Source organism: Accipiter gentilis, chromosome 2, assembly GCF_929443795.1.
Source record: "Accipiter gentilis chromosome 2, bAccGen1.1, whole genome shotgun sequence".
Classification (NCBI taxonomy): Eukaryota; Metazoa; Chordata; class Aves; order Accipitriformes; family Accipitridae; genus Astur; species Astur gentilis.
The window spans coordinates 309,526-328,207 of NC_064881.1; the positions used below are offsets into that span (position 1 = coordinate 309,526).

The 18,682-nt window shown below is 41.8% G+C and overlaps 1 protein-coding gene across 2 annotated transcripts in view; it reads left to right on the top strand.

The window, feature by feature from the left end:
* The first annotated feature begins 2,840 nt into the window (after positions 1 to 2,840).
* The window catches only part of DLGAP1 (DLG associated protein 1), a 445,633-nt gene continuing 429,791 nt past the window's right edge, over positions 2,841 to 18,682 (top strand). For both annotated transcript variants that reach the window (XM_049821279.1, XM_049821270.1), the window contains exon 1: positions 2,841 to 3,077. The gene's annotated coding sequence lies outside the window, so the exon portion shown is untranslated. The remainder of the gene's footprint in view (positions 3,078 to 18,682) is intronic.

Consider the following 18,682-nt stretch of genomic DNA (forward strand, 5'->3'; position numbering starts at 1 on the left):
AATGACATTTGCATTTGAGATAATTTGATAAACTGCAGATGGTTGAAGATATTAATACTGAACTATCTTACCTCCCCAAGCCGTTTAAAATGTTTCCCTTCTCATTCCTGCTTTTCTGATCTGAAAACTATTTTGGCACATCTTTCTTCCAGGCTTTGCTTTCTTAATTTCTTTCTTGTCACCTACATTAGTTTACTGTCTGTACTGAAACTCTGCTTCACAGCCTCTTCTCAGTTTTGTTCGTGTATACCAACTCTCACACAGACAGCCCTTTGCTCCCATCTTGGAAATCTCCCCTCCCAGGTTGCATGTCTTCTGAGACACCACTACAGACAAGTATTATGCCTAAAATCAAAATAATTACTAGCCTGTGAAGATCATCCACACCAATATGTAAAGCAGTTTGAATTTCTTATTCCTCCAAGATGCAGATTCCTCTAGTTTAGTTCAGAAGAGAATTTATAACAAGGCTTCCCTCTCCTACACTCCTGGCCCAGCCAGACTGAAGTCAGGCAAACAAGGAGCATCCAGAAATTTGATTAAATGGTTTAGATTCACAATAGGGAATGCAAGTAAAAAAAGGAAAAAAACCTCCATGCTGGCTTTTATTTTGAGGTCAGATAATTTTATGCAAAAATGTCTCCTCTTTCCTTCTTAAGCTTCAGTCTTCAAAGGAAATTGGGTGTACTTAATTTTATGGAAGTTTGAAGCCTATTGAAATTATGAAGCCTAAAAATATGCTGTTTCCATTACTATCTAGTTCTACTAACTAATGTAATCTACCAGTTTGGCATAAATATTTTCATAGAACTATCACACATAACGTGACCAAATCTGCTTTATAATTTCACAGGCCTACGGAGGGCAGGCTAAATCTTCACATAATTACATAGGAAAGATTACGTATATTCTACTATGAGGTCTTCGCAGACTGTCATATTTTAAACAACAGATTATGCCAGATTTGAAACTAGCTTGAAATTACAGTTCATGATGACAGGTCAAAAAATTCTTGCTAAGAGATAAACTAATATGCTGCGCAGGACAGTGCTTTGTGTATAAACATTGAAAAAAACAATGAACCCTGTACTATTTAACTTATTTACCTGAGTTAGCTCAGATTCACCATCTGTGCTTCAGTTAAAGAACTAAAAGGGTATGTATACATTTATTTTATATAAACACACAAGAAAAACCAGATGATAGGGCTTTGGGGTACAATTTGTTTTTTTAACGATGTCATACTGACTTGATTTATACAACTTAGTAACAACAGATTTGGTCTTTTTGATTTTATTGCAGACTTCTGGGAAGTCTCAAAATATTTTATTGTGAACAGCTAAATCTTAACAAGATGGACAATCTTTTCAGTGACTTCCTCTCTATACCACCTATTAGGTCTGCAACTAAAAAAACCCCCAACAATTATTTTTAAATAGATTGACCATTTTTTTCCCCACTTACTTGGCTGATGGCTTGCTAATTAATGTAATTATCAGTCATCAGAATTTCCTAGCCTACCTAACCTGTAGACGTGACTTACATTTAAAAATGTCAACGACACTTCTTTGTTTCCTCCTTGTTTTACCCCTCAGACGTTAGGTCTGCATTGTCCACTACAAAGAAACAAAAAATCAGTATGAACAGTATACCTGATATCCCCACCCAAACTTTTTTCATCCTCGTCATTTAATAAACCTTTTTCTACAACTGAGGTTAACTTTTAGTCTGTACATATTACCTGTTTTGTACAAAGAATAAAATATCAAGGACATTTCTCACAAACTTTTCCTGGTTTGGGGCTTAAAGAAATTGTATCTTGAAACTTGCCGGCAAGACCCGCTAGTAAATTTGGGACTCTAAGAATAATTTGCTCATTCTACTTTAGCTCTCTTGTGAGTTGTATGTCAAAATCTCATTTATGTGCATATATGTAGCTATATTGCCAAAAGATGGACTTAATATTTAGTATTTAGCAAAGAATGGATTTGAACGTATTGCCACGGTGCAAATACCTTTCAGTAGGTCATCCACCGTGGGTGGAATGTGAGTGTACCTGACTGGGCGTGCCAGTACCACAGTGTCAGCCCAGCGGCCTGAGTTAGCGCAGCCTTTCACCGCGCTCTCCGTTTCACGCAATACTCGCAAACGTACGTATTTGTAATTACATCTACAGCTCTCACAGCCGCCACCCCCCGCACCCTCCGGCCCACGGCCGTGCCGCCGGCCGCCCCCACGCCCGGTCGCCCCGCTTGCTTTGGGGGGGTCCGCCTGTCACGCCCCTGCCTCTGCCTGCAGCAGCACCCCCGGGGTAACGCCGCGCCCCCCCGCTCCGAGGGCCGCGACACTGCGGGCAGAGCACCTTCCCCCCCGCCACGGGGCGGCCGTGACCGGTCCCGGGGGACACGGCTCGGCCTGCTTCCCCCGCGGCCCTTGGGCGCTCTCCGGGCGGCATTTGGGGGGGGGGGGGCAGCACGTGGGGGTGAGGGTTTTTTTCAGCTGCTTCCCGCCAGGCTCGGGCAGCCGGGGGTGCAGCGGGGTCCCCGGGGACAGCGGCCCCCAGGGGTCTTTCCCGAAGGCACGTCCTTGGGAGCGGGAGGGGAAGGGCGGGCGTGCGGGGCTGGCGCCGAGGGGGAGCACGCCGGCAGCTTGCGGTGCCCGGCCGCCGTAGTAGCGAGCTGCTCCTCCGGTGGTTGGGCTGGGGAGCGCTGGGCTCCTCCTCCTTCCCCCCCCCCCCGCCCCAGCAGTGCACAGCCGGGCGTGTGACTGACTCGTCTCCCCCCCCGTGTCTCTTTTTTTTTTTTTTCTTTTTTTTTTTTCCCATGGGTACACACACCGAGATACGCACATGACAGTACTTCGGTGCAAAAGCCGGTGCATCGCCAGGAGGGCTGTGCTTCCACTCCGGGCACGCACACGCACACACACACACGCACGCATGCTGCTGCTGCTGGAAGTCTTTCTACACGGGGATTAGCAGTCGCCTCTCCCTCTCTGTATTCTGTCTTTCTTCTCCTTTCCTTTCCTTTCTCCTTCTCTCCCTCAAATGCTTGACTGACGGACGGCGTGCATAAAAGGTAAATGCTTGTGAGCTGTTTGCTGACAATACCGATGGGTGATGGTGTTTTGGCAGCGTGCGGTACGCCCTCCGCTCGGCAGGCAGGCAGGCAGGTAGCCTGCCCTCCCGCCGCGCCGGCGGCTGCCGCTGCTGCCGCTCCCCGGGACTCTTCGTCTTGGGGGATCGGGTTTTGCCGCGAGAGGTTTGGCTTCCCCAGCACCCCCCTCGCCCCCCCCCGCCCCGGTCGGTGAGGCGGAGAGGTTCCCGCTATTGTGCTCCTAGCAGTTGCCACCGCGGGCGGCGATTGTGGGGGAGTGCTTAGCGAAGGTTTCGCGGGATGGAGGTTGCTATTAATTGCTGTGTGCGCGGAAGAGAGAGCTTTTCGCTTCGGCAGGGAACCTGTGCGTTTATTAACCAGGGCTGGAGAGCGGCGACGGGAGGACTACCACACCCCCCCCCCCCCCCCCCCGTTTGCTGCATCATCCAAATGAGTGATTTCTAGCTGGCCTTGCGTGGCAGGGCTCTTATTCCCCCCTCCGCGGGTATTCTGGCCGCCGCCGAGGACTACCATCCTCCTCCTTTGCCCCGGGGGGCGCCCCCTTCCCCGGGGACCGAGCGAGCGAGGCGGGGGCAGCCGCCGCCCCTCTGCCCCGGGCCCTGCCCCGCGCCCGACGGCTCTCCAGACCGGGGCGGGGGGGGAGCCGCGTCCCGCTGCCCCGCGCGGGCTCCACAACTAATAGTCGCCTGTTGTTCGTGCCGAGTTTGTCCCGTGTCCCCCCTCAGCAAGACAAGAGAAGCAGGGTGAATTCTTGCCCCCCCCCGCCCCCCCCGCAGCAGAGTGTGTGCGGTGCGGGGATCCCGTGGAACCGAGAGGAGCTCCCGCACCGAGCAGCACCGCCGAGCGGGACGCGGCCCGCGGGGTTCGCCCGGACCCCGATCCAGACTTTCATTCCCCGGAGGCGCGGCTGCCTGGAGAAGGGCTCCAGGCCGGCAGGAGAAGGAAGGAAGGCGGCATAGAGAAGCCTGCGCTGCCGGGCCGCTCGGAAACGGAGCTCCTTCGCCGTCAAGCTGGGGGGGAAAGGTCGAGCGGGGCAGCGGGCCCCGAGCAGGCGCAGCCCCCCCTCCCCGGAACGCCCCCGGGCCCGGCGCGGCACAGGTGCGGGCGTTTAGCGGCGAAGAGCTCCGGTGACCGCCAGGGCGATCCCCGGGGCGGGGGAGGAAGGAGGTTAAAGTGCCCCCCGCCGGTGCGCAGCGTTTCCCGGGCGGGCGGGGGGAGCGGCGCCGCGCTCCCCGCCGTGGGGGTGCCGGGAGCGGGGTGGCCGGTGCCGCCCCTGCCGCCCCCGGCGGGGGAAGCGAGGCGTTTAGCGAGGTCCGTTATGTAATTACGGCTTTGGTGTTTTTTTTTTTTTTTTTCCTTTCTTCTCGCTGTCGCTGTTCCTAAACCCGGCTCGGGATGCCGGCAAGGAAACTGTTACACCGTGCTTGTTTCTAAAGGAGGTTGATGGTTTCATTTGATCTTGGAGAGAAATTATTGAGTAATTAATATTTAACAGGAAGCACTTCGGTTTCACACATGATTGATTTTGGATAATCCCGTTTCATTCCTGTTGTTTTCTACAGCTGTCAGAGATTTGTAAACGCACTGTTAAGGACAGGGAGCCAAAGAAAGGAAAAACAGTAACAGAAGCAAAAATGGTGAGAGAGGTAGTGGACAGCATATGAGGTTAGTTATTTAAAAAAAAAAAAAAAGGTAGTTGTTTAACCTCATAGCCTACTTACAAATAAAAGGTAGGTGTGCTTGTAGGCATGGTGTACGCTCAGCCGGTTGTGTAGGATTCTGTTTCAATGTTAATACACCTTTAAAAAGGCAACACTAATTTCTACCAGTATGTGGGTCCAGTGTATACCCTTAAAGTATTTCCCCTCACTTAAAAGATGTTGCGAGTTTGATCGTTGTTCACTGATCCAAAAGTCTAAAGGATATATATTTAAAGATAAATTTACTGTGGGTAATAACAATTACAGGAAAATTGGGAATTTTTAACAGCAATGACACAGTTCCTTGTTGTCTTCTGTATAGCTTACTTGTCTGTCTGGTATTGTGTATTTCAGAACTACTAAAATTAGATAGTGTAAATTAATGAAAACATGGGAGCAAAATATGCTGTTTATTAGAGAGGTAATCAAGTAGTTTAAAAATAAAGGGTACAATAGTGTTCTGTTAGAGATGTATATGCATCCGGATTACTGAATTAAAGTTTTCTTCTTTTTCTTCACCAGAATTGTGTATGTTAAATATACTTGTTTAATTTAAGGCTCATTCTGGTCTATCTGTTGTGGGATTAACACTTGCAAGCATTACAATATAATCTGTTTGTGCTAGATTTTACAATGTTATCCTTCTTGTAAAGGTGGTGCATCTCAGTGCAGCCCTGGCTAGTGATGTTGCCACCTGGAAATACAAAAAGAACTGCATGAATGATTAATGAAATGGTGTAATAAATAAAGGCAATCCTGTACAAGGAACAGTAGTAAGTAGCCTCCTGGCAACTTTTTTGTTGTAACTTTCACTCCGGTCTTGTACCATCTAGTAACTCAAGTTTTCACCCAAATTGTAATAGGTGCAATACCCTCAAACTGGCATTGCCATTTTAAGAAGATGGAGCTCAAGGCACTTTAACATGAGATAGTTTATTCAGCCCTTAATCCCTGTAAAGAAACTTAATTTTTACAGCCTCTGTTGTATTATCTCTGAAGATTTAAGAAGGCTATTTTTGTCAGGGGCACATAATTAATACTTGTTCTCCTCTTATGCCAAATTTTGCACTTGTGCACAAGGCTCATCCAAAGAAACCTGAAAAGGGGATCTCCATGGTAACGAGAGAGAGAGGATTTTCTCCCTCACCATAGGTCAAGACTAGATGCCTACCCGTTCCTTAACTTATAGCAGCGTTCACTGGCACCTTGCTTTCTGTGGTTATTTTGTCTAGTGGGGTGTGCTTTTACTGTTGTCTCATGTTTCCAGAGAGCTGCTCTTGAGAATGATGCTACGCTGGATGAGCACAGCCTCTGTGTCTCTCCCCACTGTCATCCTCCCTTCCGCTTGCGTCATATTTCAGCATTTCTATAAGTGTATGATTTGCTATGGGATTTCAGGAAATAACTTGTTTTCCCCATCAGGTTTTTGATTTGAAGACTTGTCTTGGCTCTAACTGTGTGTAAGACCTGACGGAACCTTACTCTTTAGCCCATTTCAGACGGAAGGGTGGTCAGCTCCTTTCTCTCTTTCTCTTTTATTTGTCTATACTCTTTCTGGACAGAGGTTACGCGTGGTGTTCCAGAGGTTTTGTAGCAGTAAAAGCAGCCTACCTCTTCTCAACAGGGAGCAGGGCTTAATTTTATATTTTGAGTCAGTATGTCATAATGTGATACCAGGTTTACTGTTTGGGGATATTCATGATAAAAAGAGTTTGTTTTGCCCTGACTCTGTGATCACAGAGCAGTAATAGGGAGCACTGCTTTCTGGGGTAATTGTTGGGTTTCCCCCCCACCCTCCCCTCTTTGAAGGACTGTCTGCCTAGACTGTGTCTCTGTCCAGGCTAAGGTGAAGTGAACACATTTTATCCCAGATGATCCTGTAGTCAGATACTTAAAACTTTCACCGAGGAATGATCCTGTAGTCAGATACTTAAAACTTTCACCGAGGAATATAACGTGTTTTCTATTCCCCTTTTCCTTTCTGTATTCATTTTTTTGTAGCAAAGATCTCATGAGAGGATACCAAATGGCATTTTAAATGGTTCCCTTAGGCTGCTGGTGCACCAGGTCTCTCTGGGCATATTTCCAGTTCTTTTGCCTTTCCCTGTGACATAGCTTGGGATAATTTGAAAACATCTGCTAGAGCAACCATCTTAATATAAGACAGCAATCATCATTTGTCACTGAGCAATATGTCATTTGTGACTCTGTAATTGGAAGACAGATGCTAATGCTGACTTTGGCCGCCTTAACTTGTCGGCAGATTGTCTATAGAAACACTTTGCAGTGCTTTGAAATCACTATGTATTTCTACCTTTCTGCATCTCTCTGTTTCTGAAAGAATTGCCTGTGTCATTTGAAAACCTGCTCAAGAAACCTTAAGACAGTAATTATGAGCAAAACTTGTAATCTGGCTTGCCAAGTAAGCTTGACTTTATGCATATTTTCAGTGTCTTCTGCTAGATGAGAACCATTTTTTAATAGTTGCCAGTGAAGGTTTTCCTTTAACCTTTGTATATGAGAAACTTCTGGTATCTTTCCACATGATGCCCTGTCCCTGTATTGGTTGCATGTCAATGAATGTCTCTCATCCCAGTTGTTTCCCTCCCTTTGAAAATTTTACTGTCACCTTTAACTAACTGAAGAGGTTCTTCATCTTCTGATTCCTCATACTAAGGGAACTAGGGATATGAGAAATGGACTTCTAACTGTGTGAAGGAAATGTAACACTTCTAGATAGGTCCAGGTTTCGAACCTCAGTTGCTGTGGTTCAGATGATGGAAATGTGTGGCATCAACTCATAACCAAAGTTCTCAGTAGTTACGGATGATGTCTTGTATCTAGAAGGTGCTTTGTGGGCTAATTTCAAATGTAGGCCGCAGTAGCTTGAGTTGGCTTGGAAGAGTTTACAGGTTTCAGCTTCTTAATAGCCTGATGTGCTGAAGTAGTGCCTCTGCTAGATCCAGTCAAATGTTCCTTGAGTTTTTCTTTCTTTTGGGGAAAGCGGAGATAAGGGGATGAGGATCCCCAGAAATTTTGTCTAAGAATTGTGCTTGAAAGTCCATTTAATGTTCTGGGCATAAATCATACCTCACTAAAGGTAATTCAAGGGGTATGCTGATAGGATGCTAGCTGAGTTTTTTCAAATGAAAGGGAGCGTTTTTTTTCAGCCAGCTTCCCGAGTGTAACTTCTGTTGCTAACTCTGTGCTTGTACATGCTTTCTTCCCGTGCGTCTGTTTAGTTTTGTGGACGGAAGAGGATAACATATCTGTCTGTTTGGGGGTCAATAACAGTAAGAGACAATGATTAGCAGTCTTACCTTCATTGTGGTAACTTCAGTTTTAGCAGTGTGCATCCAACATTGAAAGTCAACAATGACAATTAGTGTCTCACTACTGTCCTGTGTTTTTCTCTTGTCTTGTCATCAGAAAAAAAAGAAAAAGGAAGAAAAAAAAAAATCAAAGAGAAATAGAGATGAAATCCAGGTTTCTGGGTTTTGGTAGTGGTCTCAACAATATCTATTCATGCATAACCAGACAACAGGCAGTGTGCAGTTGCCTTTGTCCAGCAGAAGAATTGAGAGTCAGGATGCTCCATGGACGCATAGTGTCTCACAGATGTCCAAAGCACACAAGAATCTCCATCTTCTTTCCTGCAGCTGAAAGAATTTTGGAGTCCTTGCAGTATACCATTCCCATGGGATGAGCTTTGTTTTGTGGACTGTAGGAGAATGCAGCTTTTGGTTTTGTGGTGCTGGAACTGCATTGGTGCAAATGTTTCACAAGGATATCAAAGGAGAAATTCCTTGTTCTCTCCAGTCTGTGTCTTCTGGCTATCCATTCACTGGGCGTAATACTTGGGCATGGTTTGTTCCTTTAAGGTTGTTGACAGCTCTGCATCTGGTTTACCTCCATAATGTTGTGGGATTTTGTTTTTCTTTTTTTTTTTGTGTGACTGTCTTTCAGAACATTACTAATTCCATTTTGTAAGAACATACTATAGGAGGTCATCTGCCTAGCTGTTCCTTCTAACATAGCTTTTCTTTGCAGAGGAGTGCTTACTGTCAAACTTATACACAGTTTTGTAAATAATATTGATGAATATCCAAATGTAGCTTTTTGGTGGTGTGGGGATGGCAAAGTAGAATAAATAGGGGAAAAATCACCACAGCAAGGAATGAAAGAGGTAGAATTAGGATAATTTATTGTTATTTTGTACAAATGAAGTATTGCAAGCATTGCCATGTCAAAACACTTTAGATTAAAAGTGAACGTTGATTCTGTAATTCTGTTCATGGAAGAACTTTGCAACCATATCATGTAATATTTGGGGAGATTATTCAAATGTTTTTCTGAGGAAAATCATCCCAAATACCTAGATGGTGTATGTCATTTAATAGCAATAGTGAAAAAGTGCTAGCAATTACTAGATCAGTGGTACTTTGAAAAATGTGGTGTATATATATATATTGCTGTATGAAATGAGAGGCTATAGAAGAAGAGATACAATGTCTATTCGGGAAGCACTAACTTATAGTGAAAAAGATAGATTTCTTAAAAAATGTAATATGGATATCTACATGATAAAATAAACTTGAGAAGAATTATAAACTGAAGACGAAACCTTTTTCTTACACATTTGGATATCACTCTTCCTTGGAAAAAGGGACAATGCAAGATTTTTTTCCTAAAAAAAAAAAAAAAAAAAAAAAAAGAGAGAGAGAGGAAAAACCCCAAGCTACTGGTACTGCACTCAGGAGAGGCTACTGAATGGTGTTCAAACCAGCTGGCTGTCCTCTTATCTCAGAAAAAAAATAGTTATGTTTTTAATTCCTGAAATATTACAAACTTATTCATGTGAAAACTATGGTTACTTCTTCCACTTTGTTTTCTTTTGGGTTGTTTGGAGTTTTTTTCATTAGTTCATAAAAACTACTTCAAAGACAGTATTCTTTGCAGAGCTGCTTCAATAGCCATGTAATGTCGTTTACAGATTTGAAGTGGCATGGTAGTTGAAGAGCATTCATTTCACCTTGGGTGGAAGTGTGAGTTGATTTTTGTATGTAAAAATTACCATTTTTTTTTTTTTTTTTTTTTCCCCAACCTGAAAATCTATGTGATGTTTCTTACCCATACTGTGATGGTGTGTGGTCTGATTTCCAGAATACTTGTATGGTGTTTTACATCTCTATAGCATGATATAAATTTACTCCCTGGGAATATTTATGCTGTATTTTGCAGAGAGATTTGTATAGCAAAATTATATATGAACAAAGGTATTTATGCATGAAATGGATCATTTGTTTGCTGTGTCATATGCTAATAATTTCTCAGTCAAGGGGCAAACCCAACAGCGTGAAGACTGTGATACCACTTGCACATCACAAATATTCTAATGAGCTCAATAAAAAGGACATTTACTATTCTATATGTATGGTTAAGTTCTTGCATACTGTTTGTCTTGAAATAAAATGTTTTTTTTCAGAAAAAAAGATGTATTTAGAAATGAGGATCAGGGCAGATAGAAAAAAAGGAATAATAATTGGCACCTTTCTAAAACCAGATTTTAATAATTATGAGCAGTAGATTTCTACAAAAGATGTGGAAATGCTATTCTCATTTTTACAAATTCATGTGAAAAAAGCTTTGCACAGTTAGCAATGAGATCTTAAATACAGAAAGAGAAAAGCTAATCACAAGGAAGTTCTGCAGCATTCAAGTACTTTGGTCATGTACAAAGCAGATATTACGTAAGGTACTTCTAAAACCAGTGCAGCATGCTGCAAAATAATTAATCTCTTGGGTTAAATTACCTTCCAGAGGATGTTTCTGTCAGAACCAAGTCAAAATATGAGAGTATACTGAAGTTCTTGACCTGATCCTTTGCTCTCTATGCAGACTTGCATTTTGAACATGAACTGCAGGAGCAGGTTGCCTGCCCTGTAAAAAGCCATATGAGGTTTTAATGTTGAGCACCAATAGGTCAGAGCCATATTAGAGGTTTTTTCGTAAGAAGAAATGCTGAAATGCAGTAGCAACACTGTTGTGCGTTACCCTTGTAGAGCCCTTCTGAAGACAAAAATATTTGCTAAGAGATTACTCAAGGATCACAGCATTTCTACAGGATCTAGGGGGAAATTAATTACATCATGTTTCTTTATTCTGAATTTCTGGTGCCTTCATGACAACATACAGCTGAACATGGTGAGAGAAAGATGAAGGTTCATCTTGGTGCCCATTTCAGTTTCTTTTCGAACTAAGAGGAACAATGTTGCATACAATGAGATGAAAACTGGGGACTTCACTTCTGTGTGTCCAATCATCAATTTTCTAGTGGACTTGCACATCTACGGAAACTATAACTTTTTGCTATTCAACTTATCTGTAGTTTGCTTCCTGAACTGCTTGCTATAGGACCAAAAGTAATAAGACCATTTTCCCAAGGACTTACAGTCTCTCTAAGAACAGAGAAACTAATGTGTAGGAAAGCACACAAATGTAAATCTGATTTGTTAAAAGCTTCAATATTATTAATCTGTAATGGTGTTATGCTAAAGTTCATTTTCATGTCTAGTACAGTACATCATTTAGAACAAATCCTACCTATGTTCTATGTGGAGGTCCCAGTGATCTCTTTGCGAGGTATGTCCTTGGTGCAAGAAACAATGCTTGAATCAGAGGCTATTGCAGAAAAGCCCAGTATTTTATTTTATTTTGTTGCAAATTAAGAGATACGGATTAATAAATTGGATGTGGATTTTTACTTGGTTCAATGGTGATTCTTCTTTGTTTGTTTTTATACAGAACTGGGATCATTATTTAATTATTTGTGGTATAATTAATTAATGAATTGATGAGTCTGCCAGATCTAGTTTAGCCTTTCTGCCTTCCTTCGCCCTACAGGGCCTTAGCATACAGAGTCCTGGCAACTGATTTAGCCACTGGTTTGGACAACTGCTGAACAAAGCTGTGTCTTGGTTTTGAGCATTTGGGTTTGGTTTCGTTTCATTTTTTTACTGCTTTGGTTTAAAAGATTAACATAATGTTAACTTCAGTGTTGTACGTACATGAGAGCCTTGTGTTACTGTAGAATAAATTATTTCAGATGTATCTGTTGATTTTGCTTAACATTTAGTTTAATCATAAACTGATGCTGTACTCATTTTTCTTTCCATATCCAGTTCATGGCAGCTACTGCCCATGTTAGCAATGTGCTTGATAAATGTGGAGTACCTCTTCAGGCTTACATATTGTTTTGGGTTTGTGTGGTACATTTTTTTTTGGTAGCGGGGGAGGGGCCGCAGGGGTGGCTCCTGTGAGAAGCTGCTCGAAGCTTCCCCGGCTCCAAGCTGGACCCTCCTCTGGCCAAGGCTGAGCCCATCAGTGACAGTGGTAACATCTCTGGGAGAACAGATTTAAGAAGGGGAACCTGCAGTGGAGATGAAAGTAGGAAGTGAGAGGAGCCCCTCTGCAGACACCGAGGTCAGTGCAGAAGGAGGCGGAGGAGGTGTGCCAGAGGAGGGGATGCCCCTGCAGCCCATGCTGAGACAGCAGGCTGTCCCCCCCCGGCCCATGGAGGGGAGTGGGGGAGCAGATGCCCACCTGCAGCCCGGGGAGGAGCCCATGCCGGAGCAGGGGGATGCACCCCATGACTCTGTGGTGTTGTCCCACAAGTGGGGTTTGATACCCGGTGTGCAATAAGCCAATCTTACCCACAGAGCAAAGATATTTATTTACTTCATGTCTGTGCAAAGATGGGTGCTAGGTCATAGTTCTACAAAGCTAGCACATGACACCAAAGAACTACATCATATTTATTCTGTAACATGATTAGTAAAAACGCACCTAAATTTACGTTCATTGGTTGGTAGTCACCATCTCATCTGTTGGTTAGTTATATTTAAATTAGCCTTGCTTGCTCTGTAAATTAGCAAGCATGCTCCTTGCAGGTGGTGGGGGAGGAGGGGGGCAAACCTTTCCAGTCTTGAATTGAGTCAGTGGTTGCAATATCTCCCTGCCGCCTTTACCTTTCCCCCAGTTCATGCTGCTTTGGCAATCATCCTGCCTTCCCCGCCTTCTGGAGCAGGATGTTTCCCTTTTATCAGTCTTTAGTTTCTTCTCCAAGGGTATAGTCAGCAGAGCATGCATCGTTTATACAAAGTAACCAGGCCTACATAGTGAAACTATTGAGAAATGGTCCTCCTTAAAGGATCATGTTTAAACCTAAATTGAGCAGTATCACCACAGTTAGGCCGTAACTCAAACATATGACTACAGTGGGAAAGCCCATGCTGGAGCAGTCTGTGCCTGAAGGACTGCAGCCCATGGGAGGGACCCATGCTGGAGCAGTTTCTGAAGAACTGCAGCCCTTGGGAAGGACTCACATTGGAGAAGTTTCATGGAGGACTGTGTCCTGTAGAAGTGACCCCATGCAGGAGCAGGGGAAGAGTGTGAGGAGTCCTTCCCCTGAGGAAGGAGCAGCAGAGACAAGGTATGATGAACTGACCACTACCCCCATTACCGTCCCCCTGCACGGCTTGGGGAAGGAGGGAGAGAAAATCAGGAGTGGAGTTGAGCCGGGAAGGAGGGAGGGGTGGGGGAAGGTGTTTTAAAATTGTGTCGGGTTTTTTTTTTCCTCATTATCCTGTTTTGATTTGATTGGTAACAAATTGAGTCTGTTTTGCCCGTGACCATAAGTGGTAAGTGATCCCTCCCTGTCCTTCTGTCAACCCACGAGGTTTTCGTTATACTTTCTCTTCCCAATCCCAAACAGGGGGAGGAGTAAGTGAGGGGCCGCATGGTGCTTTGCTGGTGGCTGGGCTTAAATGAAGACACATGTGCTTTGAATTTAGGTTTAAGTCAGGCTTGATCTTTTGATGGGGATTTTTTTTTTCCTCAACTGCAGGGCAGGGAGAATAAAAGTGAGAGAGTGAGTTCCCTTTAAATTCCCTTGTTCTTGATGTTAATCTCTCCCCACTCTTGGTGTTGTAGAGGAGGCTGAAGAGAAGCTAAGATTAGCTGTTCAGGCATGTGGGACACTTCAAAGAATTTTTCTTGTCTTTCTGGTGGAAGCAATGAGGACCTTAAGGAGGAACTGTGAATTCCTCTCTGAAAGGACTTGAAGGCAGCGAGCCCACCCCTCACTCGCACCTCAGGGCTGAAACTGCCACTTTAGTTATTGCCATCAGGTGGCCTCGAGAACAAGAATTTATAGACCTGCTAGCTCAAATATGTAGCAGACTCTACAAACCCTGGGTCAGACCTATGGTGCACACTCGCTTAGCTGCATGCAGGTGGTAGACCTGACTAGTCACAAGTCCACTTCTCAAGAATAGTCCACTCAGGATGTGTTATTAGACAGTTTTTCTGCATAGTCATGGTGACTGCGCAGAATTTTTGGATACCAGCAGCACAGTTACACCGCACTCATATTTTTCATTATAGTAATCACCCCTTACTCAAGGTAAAGGAAACAGTATTTTTAAACAGTTTGATCTAGGCAGATGTGTGCCCTCTACAGACTGTAAATAGCCAATATGTTATTTGGTGTACCATGATGTATGGCTGAATAAATAAATAAAAGATGACTATAATAGTGCTGTACCGTAAAACCTAATATGATAAAGCTTTTTCCACCACAAGCAGAGCTCAGTAATTTATTACTACAATTTGGTGTCATGGTTATAATTCATTCTATTTTAGTGGCTACAAACAAATTGCTTTACGTTTGTGTAGTAAGTTATTACTCAAAGCTGAATGTATACTTTGTATGATACTGAGAGAGTTGAAATTTTACAGAATAAGATGTATTTATTTATATGCATTTTTGGGGGAGGGAAAAAGTAGATCTTTCAGCACATACTGTTTAAACAATCATCAGCCAATGTTTAATTCAACAATCAAGAGAATAGCTCTTGATCCAATTGAATTTCAATGGCAAATCATCCTGTAGCCAAACTGGGCCCTCCTGACGTTAGATCCTGAAATTTGTGTGTAACCCAAATACTCAGTCACTTCCCATTTTTTTCATCTGTAATATGAATTTTTCTAAGGTAAGCTGCCTGCAGTGTGTTTTGTGGAAGAAACAGTTAAGCCACAGTATTAGAAAGAAAATATTTAAATACATTGATCAGTATGTGGTGCTGCACGTCTGTTTAAAATACAAAATAAAGAAAAAAATTCATTTTGCTTCCCCCTTTGAATTTGCAGTTTAGTCATGGATCGTTGCCCACAATTTTGTGGAACCTAATCATGTAGTCTTTTCTTAATAGGTTCCATTATTATCTTTACAATATACCAGCTAAAGTAAGTAAATTAACTCAGTGGAGTCTCTAGAGCTAAATTTGTGTATGTGCTAGAAAATTAAGTGTGGCAAATGTAGTATTAACGGTTAGTTTGTTAAGTAATTTTTTGGTGTTTACATGAGGATATTTTAAGAAGTAGGATTAATTTTGTTGTATTTATTGCTAGGCCAAATACTTTTTGAAAGTAGGATGAAATTAGTCATGCTTTATCTAATAACTGCTTTTACTAACTCTGCTTGTGCCTAATAAAGAAATGTGAAATTAAACCAAAGATATACAGAAGAAAATACTCTGTAAAAAAAATACTCAAAACCATCTATTTTATCAAAATAGGCCCTGCCTCGTTCCCTTCTGCACAGTGACTGGATAACATTAACAGGAGGCAGAAACTTATTTGCAGTAGAGTTTATCTCAGCAGATGCAAAATGGAGAAGAGTAGGTTTGTGACTGGTATGTTTACAGGGAGGTGAATGGGATGAAAGCAGGAATGGATTTGACTTAATGCTAGATTCAAGTAGGTGTAAATGTAAACACATAAAGCCAAATAAAAACCTGTTTTTGTTATATAATTACTATTTTTCAGCTTCTAGTATTCAGAGATTTTTAAATTTTGTCTTACCCCAGATTTTTTTCTTTTTTCTTTTTTTTTTTTTTTTGAGGAAGAGAGGGGTAAAAGTTTATCATTTGAATAGTGGAATATATGACAGTGGGAGGGGAAAAAAACCTAAAAAACCCCAACAAAAATACTGAGGTCACCAGTTAGAACAGTTTCCATAGCCAATTAAGGAATGAATTTGAATTTTAGGACCTTAAAAGTTAGTGTATATGGTGTTAAGCCTCAGAGTAGTCTGTGGGTAAAGCAAGAGCAGAATGTGTGGAAGAAATGTCTTATGCAATGAATATCACAACTGGCAAATCATTTGTGTAGTGCTGGCCACAGTAATAGATGTGTTCATTGTCTCCTCCTCAGTGACTACTACAATATTGCCGTCCCTGTTGTGGTAAAAACATGCTCACTGTTTATTTGGTTGGATGTTGTAAAGGTAATGAATTTGAAATTAGTCTGTGTTTAGCAAGAAGGAGTGAGTTAATATAAAAATTCTTGTTTTGAACAATAGAAAATCACAACAAATTGAAGTAGTACAGATAATTTCTGAGTCTTCATTGCCAACTTAATTACAAGTGAACACATGTTTTGAATGACTTTTATAACATAAAATAATGAAGATGCATAACCAAGGACAAAGATTAAACAATTTAAAGTTATGCTTTTAGAGTTTTAAATATTTAGACTTTTATTTATGTCAGTTCCAAATGAATTTCCTGTTTCAGAGGTGATAAATAGACCTTTCCTACGCTTTCAGACCATATCTGATAATATAAGTGAAAATAACACAGTAATTAGAAAAGGTAACATAAAAAAATTACAGTGCTAAACAAATCATAACACTCTTCATATTCCCTAAATAGTTATCTGATAGATGAAGACAAGCCAGCTTAAAATATTCTCATAGTTCTAAATTATAATTAATTCTCCATTATATTATGTCAACAGTGTGAATTTAAATTTATTTATATTAACTTTACCAAATGCCCCATAAGGTCAAACAGTATTACAAGTGTTTTAACGGTAGGGTAGTATCTTTTGTGCCTGTCATGAGTTCAAGGAGCATCTGGACAATGCTCTTAGTCGTATGATTTAGTTTCAGGTAGTCCTGCAAGGAGCAGGGACCTAGACTTGATGATCCTTATGGATCCCTTCCAACTTGAGATATTCTATGGTTCCATGGTTTTACATTGGATAAAATCAGAACACCCTTTGAAATAAATAGCAGAAGTCATTGTGGCTTAAATGGGTCCAGATTTTATCATCTTCAGCAAGGTGTATAAAAAGAAGCATGTCCGTAAGCCAGCATAGCCTGGTGGAGCCTCTAACATGTACACATATAATTTTTATTGCTAAAAGAATGTTTCATGGTTTAGCATAGCTAGGATAATCCATAGGATCCTGATACTTACTGAAATCTGTGGCACACATTGTGAACGTGATGTCTGTTGTTGCCTTAAGCAGGTGTTGGATTGTGTCAACACATAAGTACAAAGATCGTATCTTTTTTTTTTTTTTTTTTTTTTTTTGAGACCTGCTGGGTTATTGGTATTTCAAAGTATTATCTCCTAAATGCTTTTCTTTTCCATGTCAATTGTTTGAAAGGCAGACTTTATGCTGCTAGCTGGCCTCCTTTGTGTTTTGTTAATATTTGTGTGTTTCTTGACTTTGTATATGCACAAAAATGATACTTATGAAGGGACAAAAAAGGTTATACAGGTTCAAAAGTGTGTGCATGCCCATGGATAACTGAAATCCCAGTTTAGGCTTGACTTTGTACATTAGAGACAGATATTCCAGGTTTCTTACAAAGAAAACCTTAATCTCCACTTAGTAAACCTGCACATAGTCTATGTATTATCTTTGCCTCACGTTAGATATATGTTTAGTACTTAACAGAGGTTGAAGTAGTGCATGACACCATCTAAGGTGACTTGAACTTTACCCACAGAGAGTGAAAACTGGCTGTTAAGCTAAATGCTGGAAGATTAAGACACTATTTCTCCTACTAAGGATTTATAGTTGTTAAGACTGTCAAATTCATTTGTGTGTCAATTACAGTTGCAGAGGTGAAAAGTCAAGACTGCCTTTCAAGACAATATTTTCTAATTAGAGTAATGAATGTTTGATTAATATTCCATTAGTAATATATGATAATTGTACACTGATGGGCTGTCACTTTCATCACATACAGAATAAGATCACAGATGCATTTTTATATTGTTATGCCTTTGTCAGCTTTGGTTCCCATCAACAGTCAGCTTTATGCAGATGCACGCTGTATGTAATATTTCAGAAGTACATTTTGCCCATAAGCCTGTTAAGTGGTGCTACATGTCTGTTTTGTGGGTCAATGCTTATCCCTTGCTTTGTTTAGTATTTCATCAGGGTTCTACACTTTGACATTCACTAGATTGCACTTGCAGTCAGTAACTTTACTGTTCAGGAAATAATAATGCATGGGGAAAATCCTGATTTACTAATGGTGGATAAATACAAATGAGGAAATACAGTAACTTCATAGAACTGCAGTGGAAAATGTACATCTTTTGACTTCTGGGGGTTAAAAACATTTCCTTAGAACAATAGATGTTGTAGAGATGTGTGCAATTAATAGTCAGAATCCCTGAGTTATATCTCCCTGAGGGTGATTTTTGCATTCATCATGTGATTTGAGACCTTATGGTGCTATCCAGTGAACCTCATGGTCTTCACCTTCTAAAGCAGTTCTGGAACTCACTGTTGACTGTGAACATCCAGGTACATGAGGCATATTAAGAGGGAGGGGAAGAAGGTTGTAAGGATTGCATGCTACAAATTGCATAGCAGAATGGTGGAGCAGCAGACAGGAACTGCCTGGATGCACATCTGACCAAACTCTCCATTTTTTTTGCTTGCATTGTTTTCCATTCATGCTAGCTCAGAAGACTGTTTTCTTTGTATTGCAACCTTTAC